Raw genomic sequence first — 12,748 nt, forward strand, 5'->3', positions numbered from 1 at the left:
GGAATGATCCTGATCTGTGGGTCCGTTAACTAGAAAAAAACAGGAATCAGCATTGTGGCATAGGGGTTAATGCTGCCCTCTGTGATGCTGGCATCTTATGCAGGCATCCTATACATTTTATGTCCCAGCTGCTCCACTTGTGATCCAGTTCCCTGCTAACGGCCTGAGAAAAACAGTGGGAGATGACCCAAGTCACACACGTGGGAGACTTGGAGGAAGCTCCTGGCTCCTGGTTCCAGCCTGGCCCAGCTATGGCCATTGCAGGGCTTACTGATACCTGTCTCCTGGGATCCCTTCTTCTTCTTCTTCCTTTTAAAGATGCATTTTTCTTAGAAAGGCAGATTTACAGAGAGAAGGAGAGACAGAGAAAATAATCTTTTGTCCATTGATTCACTTCCCAAGTGGTCACAATGCCCAAAGCTGAGCTGATCTGAAGCCAGGAGCTTCCTACAAGTCTCCCATGTAGGTACAGGGTCCCAAGGCCCAAGTCCTTGGGCCAGCCTCTACTGCATTTCCAGGCTGCAAGCAGAGAGCTGGACATGATGTGGAGCAGCCAGGGCATGAACTGGTGCCCATATGGGATCCCAGTGAGTGCAAGACAAGGACTTAACTACTAAGCCATTGGGCTGGGCCCCTGGGATCCCTTCTGAATGAAACCAAGTCCCATGACTGAATCACAAATGCTGATGAAACAAATGTGGGAACCTTCTTCCTATCCTGCCCCAACCTTGTCTTCCTCAATGGACAGTGGGCCTTAGGAGGGAAAGACCATGTCTTACCTCTCTCTGGACCTTCAGCTCTAGATACCTACGTAGAACTCACTGAATTCATCCCAGGCATTCATTCATCTGTGTGTTCCCGAAGCAGCAGGTGACCAAATTTACAGAGGAATGCACACAGCCAGCATGGCTGGCTGGAGGAGAAACCATGGCAGAGCAGCTGTTGTTACTGGGTAGGGTGTGGGAACAGTAATTGCTGGGCACCAGGCACCTGGATTTCACTGTCATCTGAGCTCTTGTTATCAGTCAATTACTGGCTACATTTGGAGAGCTGGGAGAGAAATGCTGGTGGGAGGAGACAGCCACACTGGACTTAGCCCTATGGCCAGCAAGCCAGCACCATGCCTAGGCTGTTTCTCTGAAGTGGGATTTCCCCCCCAAGGAGAAGTGTGATTTTCCTCTATTTTCTCAGATCCTGGCCAAACTTCTTAGCTGAAAAACCACAGCAAGCCCTGAGCTGACCATCTCTTTCCTTGAGCCTTTGAGGGGATTGTTTGGTAACTGGCCTTGCACGTTGTTGACATAACTGTAGCTGCTGTGAACACAATCTGAACTTGACTGGGAGCGCAAGTGAAGTCAACATATGTACAAGGATAAAGCCAAAGCTGACAGCCAAACCACAGAGAGTTCTGAGGACCTGAGAGGGGCACAGGCAGAGGCCTGTGGGTGTCCTTTACCACACTTCACCAGCACGGCCCCAAAGCCAGGCAAATGGCTGGAGTTCAAATTGCAGGGGCTGCCCTGTGCAAGTGCTCCTGAGCTGCTCCAAGCAGATGTCAGACCCTGAGTAAATTTCCAGCTGGCTGCCCCCAAGTCCTGAGTCTTGCCCACTCATTCCACTCATGAAAAGAGAACAATGGAGTGGCACCAATGAGTTGGAGACCCAGAGCTTCCATATGAGCTGCCAAGCCCTGGCATCTGCCGGCACCCCTTCCCTAGACGGGATTCCCCTCCGCTTTTTAGAGTTTTATTAACTCTGCAGAGAATAGCTCAGCCAAGAGAGTGGAGCTTGCTTCCTGACTTGGTCACGAACGGCTGGTGGCTGGGGATGAGTTTCTTTTCTTCTCCAGCCCTCTGGCCCTTCCTCTATAAGACATGTGTTGATTCTTGTTAGTACTCTCCTGGGCTGTTGTAGAGGGTGAGTGAGTGGGACAGTGTGAGCCTGGCCCTGTTGAGAACTCAGTGCTGGGTGCTACTTGTTTGCCTGTGTTCTCCTCTATTTTCTTGAGTTGCCCAGTGGAGTCCTGGCACACAGCTCTCACACAGGACATGTGTGCTGTTGAAACTGTGGGAGCCTCGTGTGATGCACATTCATCTCACAAGAACCTTGTGTGTCAGACATGCCCTGGACAGGGTTCCGGGAACACCAAGATCAATATGAAGTCAGCTCTCCGTGGAAGCTCTTGCGGTGCAATAGCCCTGCAGTCTACATCATTGCTACCCAGAGTGTGGTCACAGTACCAGCAGCATCAGCTTTGCTGGAGGGGCTTATCCGAAATGAATTCCTTCCAGACCTTGTGAATCAAAATACGCATTTATAACAAGATCCTTGAGTAGTCTCCTGTGCATGGTTAATTTTGACACATGCTGGTCTAAAACACTGGGACACATTTCAAAGACCCCTTTCAGATTCAACAATCCTTGAGATCCTTTCTGCCTTGAATACTCCTTGATGATAGAAAACTCAAGCACAATCCTAAAAAATATTCCTTGGATTTGTATTCCCAGAATTGGGATCAAATTTGGGACTTACTCATGTTCGCTGTGCAGTGTGGTGTCTCTGAGCACCCAGCCCCTGACTGTGATCCACAACAAGTAGGACTGCACACCTGGGCGTGCCACAGGAGCTGTGATGGCACCCTTCACCAAAGCACCTCACGCTTCACCCTTCTGGTCTCTTCTGCTTAGCCTGGGGAAGGAGACACTAGACCCACTTTTCTCTAGCCTTCAGGTGCCTGCCACACACCTGAGCCCTACGCATGGACCAAAGGCCTCTAGGATTCCATGAGCCACCACAAAGAGCTTGCATTAGTCGGCCAGGTGGATTCAGGGACCACAAATCCTGTGTTGTGCTTGGAGTAGGGCTGGTCCCTGCTGTTGGGTAGCTGCCAATGTTATACAGCCCTGGTGAGTGATGGGGTGATGGGTCATGGTGGGAGAGTCCTTACAGAAGGAAGAGTGCTTTTCTTGCAGGAGTGGGTTAGCTGCAGCAGGAGCCTGGCCCCTTCTCTCCTTCCACCTACTCCCTTGCTCCTTGCTCTTCTATTTCCTAGCCCAGGTGAATCCAGATGGGACTCTCACTGGAATCCATGCAGCTCACATGCCAGTGCCATGCTCCTGGACTTCACCACAGTGGGCTAAATAAACTCCTGCTTGTCACCAGTCTTAGGTGCTGTGTTCAAGCAAGAGAAACTGGACAAAGAGACCACGAGGCTGCAGAGGGGGCACTACAGTAGCTTACAATGCCTGTGGAGGCTGAGGCATGCATGACCTTACCAGTGGGCTCCCCCTCTGTTATGGTGACAGGAGCAGGGACAGATTTGGGCTCCAGCAGTTTACCTGGAGTATTTTAAGGAGCCTCCCTCCTGAAAGGCTGGGCCAAGCCTGTTACAGGAAAAGCCCTTGCCTGTACTTTGCTTAAAAAAAAGAAAAACTTTGATAAGAGGGAACCAACCTGAGCACCAGGATCTATGATGTTGAAAAATAGAACAAAGGGACATGAAACACTGCAGCTCCTTTCTTTCCTCATCCAACCAATGCACCACAGGCTTTTCTGGCTGTGATTCCACAACTTGGAATGCAGGATTTTCAGGTTTCTCCCCAGGTGGTGTCTGTGGCATGTACTGGACTGTGGCTCTGTGCTGCCACCGGCACAGAGCTTTGAGACCAGCCATGGTCCTCTCCTCCCTGAATCAGAAAAATCACCAGTAACTAAAGGAACTACAGATAGTCCTGGAGAGCCCTAAAGGCTCACAGCCCACGAGGATGTTCACAATTCCAGGATCTCTGGGGTGGCATTTTGCAAAGCAGATCTTCCCAGGTGAAGTTGCATGTGCTGAACCTGAGTATTTGCAGCTCCATTGCACTCAGAGCCCCAGTGCAGATGAGCTGCTGTGCTTATGTTCAGCTCGGGGGGGGGGGCGGATTTCACCAGAGAGGGCTTGCACCAAATAACATGCACTATCCACCCACAATGGGAGCCATTTTTTTTCTCTGGGAATTTCAACAGCTTGCAGGTGCTGAGACGGGACAGCCTGGAAATGGTTGGGGGCACCTGGATTTGCTGCACGCTGTGGCGTTCTGCAATGTCTGAACACACACCAGCTACGGTAGGTGGGAGAGCAGGACAAGCAAGTGTGCTAGCACCAACTGTCGGCTTTGTCTCTGATACCTTTTAGTATGCAAGTCCCTCCTAGAGGTGCTGGTTTCTGTCCAGAGATACATGTACAGGAAGGATGCCTGGGATTGAATGCACTCATGTCTCCCAGGGACCTCTGGGAAACCCTCTGAAGGAGGGCTTCACGTCCTGCCATATATTAAACATGCTCATTCTTGGCTCTTTGGCACCTACATGTTCAACAATATAGCATTTCCCAGCTTTATCAAACATATGGCTTAGATTTGTGTATTTATCAAAGACGACTAGTACGGATTGAGATGAACTCGACAGCAATGGAAGTTTTGTTCTAATTCTAAGCTTCTAAGGGCAGACAAGGCAGCAATGTCCGATTGCAGGGACAAATGACTAGCCATGGATTTCTCCTATAATACAAATTTTTTTCTGTACAATGAAAATGCTCTGCCTTCAGGATTTATTATCTGCTGGGCCCTGACAAAAGAGAGGAGCAGTGTTGCCATGCTGCTCCACATGTGGGAGAATGGTCTACAGTAACAGCCACGTCTTGGACAGTCCAGCACCAAGGTAGCAGCTCACCTCTAACTCACATGCTTAACTGGACCTACTACATACGGCACTGGTCAAGCAAGTGTTTCCGAAACAGAAAACTGCAGAAGAACCATTAAGGATTTTCTCAGCCAGACAGCTGGATTATTCTAAGCCATGTCATGACACCTGCCTCCTCCTTGTTAACTGGGCGAGTGATAGCCTTCTGGTGAGCCTTCCTGTAGTCAACCAAATGCCCACAGCTTTCCCTGGCTGAGTCATTCCTCACCTCTGGATCCTGCCAGCACACGGCTGCCTCTGCATGGTCTGCTTCCAGGGTACTCTTGGGGTCCCTTCTCTCGGCCCCCCACCATGTTTTAACACCATGCTTCCCCCACTCGCTCTGTTGACCTTCTGTCCTGTCAGCCCATCCCTGTGGTCTGAGCTCACTCCTATTTTTTTTCCTACCAGTTGGCTTGTTTCTCCTTGACACTCCCTCCACTGCAGGGCACACAGGAGCCCGAGTGGTTATGGGAGTATCTCCAGGGCTGGAGTGTCTGTAGTGTGGTGCTCCTCCACCACGGTCAGAACATGTAAATGAGTGCATGGGGAAGGCAGCTGAGTTTCACAAGACATTTTAAAATTAATGGACTTACTTAAAAGAAGAAGAAAAGAGAAGGGAAACATTGAGTACTGCCTCCTAAGTCTCTGGGAAACCCCTGCCCCATCAGGGTATCCGGTTCAAGTCCCAGCTACTCTGCTTCCAACTATAGTCCACTCCAATATGACAGCCCCAAGTACCCGAGCCCGGATCAAGTTCCAGCTCTTGGTTTCAGCCTGGCCCAGCCTGACTGTTGCTGACACTGAAGGTGGGAAGCAGCAGGCAGATATTTCTCTACCTCTCTGCCTTTCAAAAAGTTGGGAAAATTATTGCTCATAAATAATTTTTATACCACTGCTGCACTAAGTTATAAAGGGTATAGATGTTCATTTTAGAAAACCTGAGAGGCATGCATGAGTTAAAAGCAAGACTTAAGTGCATATAATTTCTTTTGTCACCCACAGATAATCTCTGCTAACATTGTGAATGCCCGGTTGAGCCTTTCTTTCCATGTTCTCTCACATGATATACACAGAATGACACAGCTTGTAATTGGCTTTTACCTTTATGACAAGTGGTCTTCTACCACAGGACCCACAGGACTGTGAAACTGTCCCCTTATGTGGCTCTACCATGGTTAACCATGCCCTCTCGTAAAAGGGTGACAGCATGGAGAACTTGACAGGAACTGGGAGTAAGGCTGTGCCGGCACAGAGACGGAGATGAGGCCATGTCTCTAAGGCAGCTTTCCTCCTCGGGTTCTGGGTCCAGAAACCCTGGTTTTTTTTAACTGGGGCTCTTCCTCCCATCACCTTTAAAGGCCAGCAAACTTCTCCCGTGAAGGTCTAGAGCAAAAACGCCTGTGGCAGCCCATGCCCCACCCACCCAGCTCCACCTTTGCAACAAGGGAACCAGCCTGGCCGTCTCCCAGTCACAAGGGTGATGAACACTGCCACCTGCTCTGGGCTGCTGCTGTGCTTGTCTCTGTCCAACGTTCTCAAACCGTTTATCTTGCTGTACAATTTGACTCAAAACATGGGCAGCTCCAAGAATCTTTGCAGTGCACTGCAGGAAGTCCAGTCTCTGTCTCTCTCTCATCTCTTCCATGCTGTAGGATTTGCTGACTCTCACAAGACAGAGAAGTTCTGTGGCCCCCATAGCACAGTGAGCTAAGCACTTACTCGGCAGAGCAGACAGATGAGGGAAGGGCAATACAGCCTCCTCCTTCTTCTTCTTTAATGAGAGATAGTTTCTGTGAGCACATCCAGCAGGGCTGTTACCACTGTTAAAAAATGAATTTGCAGGAAGCCAGCAGGCCTCTGTTGTCATGGTGACCGAGCCATACTCCACAGGGGAAAGTGACACTGGTGGCAGCGACAACACCGCACTTGGCTGGATGTGAGAAACGAAGCAGAGCGCTTGGCTCCTCTCGCACCATGCATCGGCCGCTGCCAGCACTGGTGTGTCTTTTCCACGGCCACCCCCATCTTCCCCACCCTGCTTCCTAGGTTTGGCCACTGACTGCTGGCACACCCACCTGTCAGGTGGTTAGCCTGGAAGGCTGATCTGTTTCACCTGCTCTGTGCCCTGTCCCTCCCTACTCCTTCCAAGCTGCCTAGAGCCCAGGCTTACACATGTGTCCCCCCTAAAGTGGCTCTCGGTACGTTTTCCATCTGTAAAGGGAGTTGCTGTCTTCCAAGGGAGCCTATGGCACGTGTGCATCTCCTGCCCACCTGAGAAGAGAGATGGATGTGAACAGACCTGGCTGTGGTATATGGTTACAGGTATTTGGGGACACTGGTGAGTGTTTTAAAACCAATTTGTCTTCTTGCTAGGCAGGCTGCCCTGGGGTTTGGGGCTATGCTGGCTATGGCTGGGTCAGGAGCCATGGGAATTCACCAAGGCAATCAAAGGAAATGGCTTCCCAGACAGCCAGGTTGCTTAGAAATGGGGTACTTCTCTGTGGCCAGGCAAACAGTACACACGAAAAGAGCCATCAGCAGGGGCTGACAGGCCCTGCCTTGTCCTGGGGCCACAGTGCGATTGGGAATCTAGAGCTCAACCTCATCATCAAGTTCCTTAGAAAGTTCTGCAAGATCCAAGTGGCGTGCAGCCAGTCAGTGAATTTTCCATTCATGGATCTTTACTGCCCTCTTGCGGCACTGATTTTCTCGAGTCGCTGCATCCTGGCTAGACCATCAAGGGAGGCCAAGGCCCAATTCATGCTGCAAGGTGGCACAAACAGGAGGCAGAAAGGGAATCACCCCAGCTTCACCTCCAGAGAAGAAGACCCGGAGGCTGATGGGGCCCCTGGAACCATGGAGTCTCCCAAAGCCAGGAGTGGGTTTTTGGCATCTCCACGAGAGATAGGCACAGTTCTAGACCTGGATGTGTTTTCTGCATCTTACCAAACATTCTCTCCAGGACTAGATCCATGAGTCACAGGTTCGAGAATGGGGCAGGAAGGGAAAGGAAGCAGTGACAGAGGTGAGAGGCCCTCCTGCAAGGGGTGGGGATCAGAGTCGCTGAGTTTACCTTTAAGATAGAAACAAAGAACCTGGAAAATAATGCAAGATGATGACAATTCCATGAGGGCAAAAATCAGTGCAAAAGCCACTTACTAGGAAATGTGCGGCAAAATAAGCAGAGTGGTAGCTCCTGAGGTCAGTGACAATGAGACAGATAAAGCATAAACCCAAGCCATGACTCCCCCAGAGGGGGGCTTCTGGCCAGGACCCTCCTCAGGAGGGAAGATGAGCAGCATGACAGGCAACCAGCGGTCGAGGCTTGGACTAGCAACCTTGCTGTCCCTGAAATGCTGTGGATATCAATTTGGCGGCTCCATCTGCATCTTTTATGTCTTCACAGATCACTGCAAGCATTATGAAAGTGGAGCTGATGGGCATTAAATTTAGCATGGCATTTCCATAATCGTTGATTTCATCCCATCTTCATAGAGATGGTTTTAAAACCACACCAGTGCTTAAAAGCCAGGGACTTAATTATAACCACTGGGACACCTGCTTCCAAGGCTGGCACAGCTGTATGGATGGGGGCTGCTCTCCAGGCACTTTGGAACCATGGGCTCATGGGGAAACTTCGGGTGCCAGGAGCGATGATGAGCATGGGATTTGGGGTTCACCACAATTGGACTGGAATGCGAGGCCTCAGTGTCCTCTTCTGTGGCATGGACTCAGCCTGCAGGTGGAGAGTTAAAGCAGGGCTTGGTAGTTGCTGGCAGGTGGCAGTATCAGAGTGACAATCCTCCAGGAAGGGAGCAGAGATTAAGCTAAAGTTATTGTGGGCTTCTCGTGAAGAGGTAAGGGGTCCTGGGGCCACAGGGGACTTGATCATGGCTAGCCCAATGACAGGGGTTGTTTAGCAGAGCTGGTCTCTAGGGCAGAAGAGGTCCAGGTGAGGATCTTTGGGGAAGGGGGCTTCCCATCTCTATCAGCAGGCACAGGCCCAGGGACACAAAGGGCTGCTGAGGTCAGGGGCTTTCTTGCTTTGTTCATTGTGTCCACACCAAAGGACACATGTGGCTGAAGCATGGATTCACAAGCTTGCCTTCTCTCTGCAGGAGGAAGAGGAGAAAAGTGACTGAGACCAAGTCACCTTGAAGGTGGAGGAAGCCTTCAACCAGGGACTTCCGAAGGAGGGAGTTCAGAAGAGGGTCAGGCTGAGCCTCGTTTTGATGTGGCCACTGTCCTCCCTGCTATGCAAGAGTCACTGGCTTGTCCTCAGTGGAGTGATGGTAATACCTTGATTTTTTTTTTGAGAAATTAGCTCTTTGTTGTGCTCCCAGGGTCACTTGAGAGCCCTAGGGGTGAGCACCTTCTCATTGTACTAGAGATACCAAGAGCTCCTGGGGGTAAGACCATGCAGCTCATCTCTTCCAGCTGCGCCCATATTCACCCAACAGTGGCCCCTCTTTACTTTCCTTTTCAGCTGTATCTGGACTTTTATATCAGCATCCGATTTGGTGACATACTATGAAATATGGCCCTGTTCTTCATGTGATTCCTCCCAGTGTCTACGATGACAAATGACACACTGCACAGGCACACCACGCCATAGCTGAGGGGTCTGGGTCATGCTCAGGGTCATTTCGGCCAAGCAGAGATGTCCTCTGTGCCTGGTGAATCTATGTTTATAAACAGGTGCCTCTTACAGCTTCTGGGAGGCATTGACAGTGGGGAGAAACTGCCTGGGGGCTCCTCCAAAGTGCCCATGCTGCCTGGCATGCAACCAGGACTGGGAACACACATCTGAGGATGGCAGTGGCATCATGGGCCCCGAACGGACAAGGTCACCCTCTCTGTAAGACTTGTGAAACCTCAAGAAATAATTCTCTGCCTTTACCACTAACCTCCTGGGTTCTTTTCAGACGACCGGTCTGTGGGTGCACACCCACATTCCAGAGAAGAGAAACTCCAAAGTCAATACTAAGCAGATGCTCCCTTTAGGAAAGAAAACATTCTGCATGGATTCTAGCTTGAGGGTTTATGCTTTCTAGATTTTTCTGATATAAATATACTGCAACAATCTATGGCTGGCTTTATCTTGAATTATTTGAGAGGCAAAGAAGCAAAGAGACCAACTATCCATCCACTGGTTCTCTCCCTCAAAATCCTGATGCAGCCAAAGCCCAGGTCTGCCACATGAGTGGCAGGGATTCAGACATCTGCTACCTTCCCAAGGTCTGCATTACCAGGAAGCTTGAATTGGGAATTGAAGCTTTGAAGCCAGGACTCTACAACAGGATGCAGACATGCCAACCACGAACAGCGATGCCCTAGGGCTGTCACACTAACACGGCAATGCATAGACAGTGCAGCTGCAACTAATCAGTGGCCCAGAAGACAGCAGTGCCACCAGAAATAACAGACCAGGTTTTAAAAATAATTCACATGCAACTTGCAAAATTCTACCAGATAGTCTGTGAATAGAACAGTTGGCTGATGATGTTGCAATAATTAAGCGAGTTGGCAAAAAACTTAAAATGAGAAAAAAAAATGCAGCGCAGCAAGAAGTATAAAGATAGGCACCAAGGAGATGGCAACACTCCGATGACTTTAGCCCATGATGTGTTTCAGCACATACATTCCACGTAAAGGCATTCATGTAGTCTAAGTGTACCATCCTAACTGCATGCCTATGTACATATGCACATCCACAAAACTGAAAATAAATTGTAGGATGAATTTACCTTTAGTCAATAGTTCCTTGATAAATATTAAAATGATTCTAGTTTGACAAGGAGGGAAGTCTGGTAAGTTCTCTTGGGGACTGATATACAAATTATTAGTGTTTTTTCCCTTGCTGGGCTGGCCACTTGGAGGGGCCTGGATGGACTAAGACATGAGCAAGCATGAGATGAGAACTCCTGGATGCACACTACATCCTCAACAAGGGGAGACATGCTCAGAGGCCAATGGTCAGCAGCTACAAAAATCAAGGCAAGTATTTTTGCACAAGACCAAGTGGAAGAGAGGGTAGGAGACATACTACCTCAAGAAGTGGATATGACATCTCCCAAAAGGAAAAAAAAATAGCTAGGTTAGTAAGGGAAAAGGCTATGTTTAGACAAACAAGCTCTATGAGAAAAATCAGAAATGAGGACAACACAGCAGGAGGAGGAGAGGCCGGACAGTGAACTTGGGCAGGTGTACTGCCTAGGACCTCGCCAGCATGGGCCTCATTCAGCCCTTGGTGGGGCTGTTTGAAAGGTCTGGAATCAGGCCATGGGAGCTGGGACCCTCTTCTCTTCTTCCTCATGGCATTTATGTGACTAGATGTGGTCTCAGGTCACACACTCCTACTCTCAGGAACATGCTGGGTTGTGCCTGACCCACACGTTGCAGGATTTGCTTTACCCATTTGCTCGAGGTAACACACAGGGAGATACCCAAGAGCTTCACACACTGCCATCTTTCAAGCAACTGGAATAAAACCAAACTTGCCATGAATACTATCAACCAAATTTGAACCAGAAGGCCCCCTCTGGATCCTGAAATGCCCAAGATTACACAACTTGGTGGGTTAACTGGATGGCAGATGACCAGAACCACTTACCGCTTCTTTTGGTCTTTCCAATATTGTTCTAGGAAACCCACTGTGATTGGGCAACTACAGTCCCTCAAGTGTAACTGGAGAACCGGCTGAGACCATTCTCATGAAGAAATCTATGGGAGGAATAATGGGAGTTCACACGGCCCCGTGAGATACCTTCGGGGGTGAACCCAAGAGCATGTCTAACTTCCATGCACTGAGTGTGTCTGACAGCCCTGAACCTCAACAGGGGAGATCAAAGGGAAACAGAGTTATTCTTTTACTTCTAAAGCTTTGTCTGCTAAAATAGGAAAGTGGTTGGATCATTTGTTACAGCTCCTCACAAGGTTCAGATAGGTTATCTCTTACTGCTTCTACGGTTCTTTAAGTCAGTAATCATAAATTTATAATTGTTCTCAATATAAATCATTTTAGTCCAGCCCCAAAGGCTCTGTGACCTTAATCCACATCAGGAGGGACCAACAGAGATATCTTACTGGAATCCTAATGCTCAGAAATCTTGGAGGAGATGCAATTTTCCCTGCTCCTTTCTGATTGGACATCCCAGTCCCTGGGCACTAGATCTCCTGGACTGGCTGAGATGCCCTCAGAGCACCTGGCCAGGTTTTAGGGACAAGTCTCCACCTCCAGCTTCTCTGCACTTGGGCACAAAATCCCTTCAGCAGAGGTACTACCATATCATGGCTGCACAGCTTCACTTCTTTCCACCAGCCTCTGGATGGCGTCTTCTTAGGTTCAGATGGACTCAAAAAGAACATTCAGACTATTTCATGCTTGGATATCATAGATCCCCATTTGCAGAAAAAATTAAACCAAAGCAAAGGAAAGGTCAATGTGGGGAATCAGCCCAGACACCCATCTCTCTCGTCCCTTCCCTCACAACGTGTACAAGAGCTCCATGGGATCATGTCCTGGGCTGCATGTCTGGTGCCTGGGTGGCTATGAGGAAGTAAAGTTGCTCTGCTCCATGTGGAGGTGGTACTACTGCCCCCGTGTTACTCATTCAGCTTCAGTTAAGTGCTGAAGACACGACAACCATTGAACTGACCGAATGCCAGAGCGATGATGCTCTAGGACACCAATGGGTTGCCTGGGTGAGCTGCAAAACACAACCATTGCTTGTATGTGACAACAGTTTCAGAATGCTGAGATCAAACTTATGCAAACTATAACACCCATGAACATTGCAGTCACAGATCCTGGCCCTCATTTTGGGGAGCAGGGATGGAGCTGCCAGTTTGAATTTCCTGAGACCTTGATGGTCCTGAGTCCTTGGGTGCGCCATTGTCACATCAGGGAAGCAAAGATCTTTTCAGCAATGAGGCTTGATTAGGGTCCATGGCTGGAGACTGGACACAGAACTGACTTGTGGCCTAAGTCTGACACCTCACCTGAATACCTGCTCATCCATTT

At 49.4% G+C, this 12,748-nt stretch overlaps 1 protein-coding gene across 3 annotated transcripts in view; it reads right to left on the reverse strand.

Annotated features, from left to right (window-relative positions):
* The window catches only part of PRKCA (protein kinase C alpha), a 374,168-nt gene that overhangs the window by 47,040 nt on the left and 314,380 nt on the right, over nucleotides 1-12,748 (reverse strand). The window lies entirely within an intron of this gene.

The sequence above is a fragment of the Ochotona curzoniae genome, unplaced genomic scaffold (genome assembly GCF_017591425.1).
Source record: "Ochotona curzoniae isolate NIBS_2020 unplaced genomic scaffold, NIBS_Ocur_1.0 contig_523, whole genome shotgun sequence".
NCBI lineage: Eukaryota > Metazoa > Chordata > Mammalia > Lagomorpha > Ochotonidae > Ochotona > Ochotona curzoniae.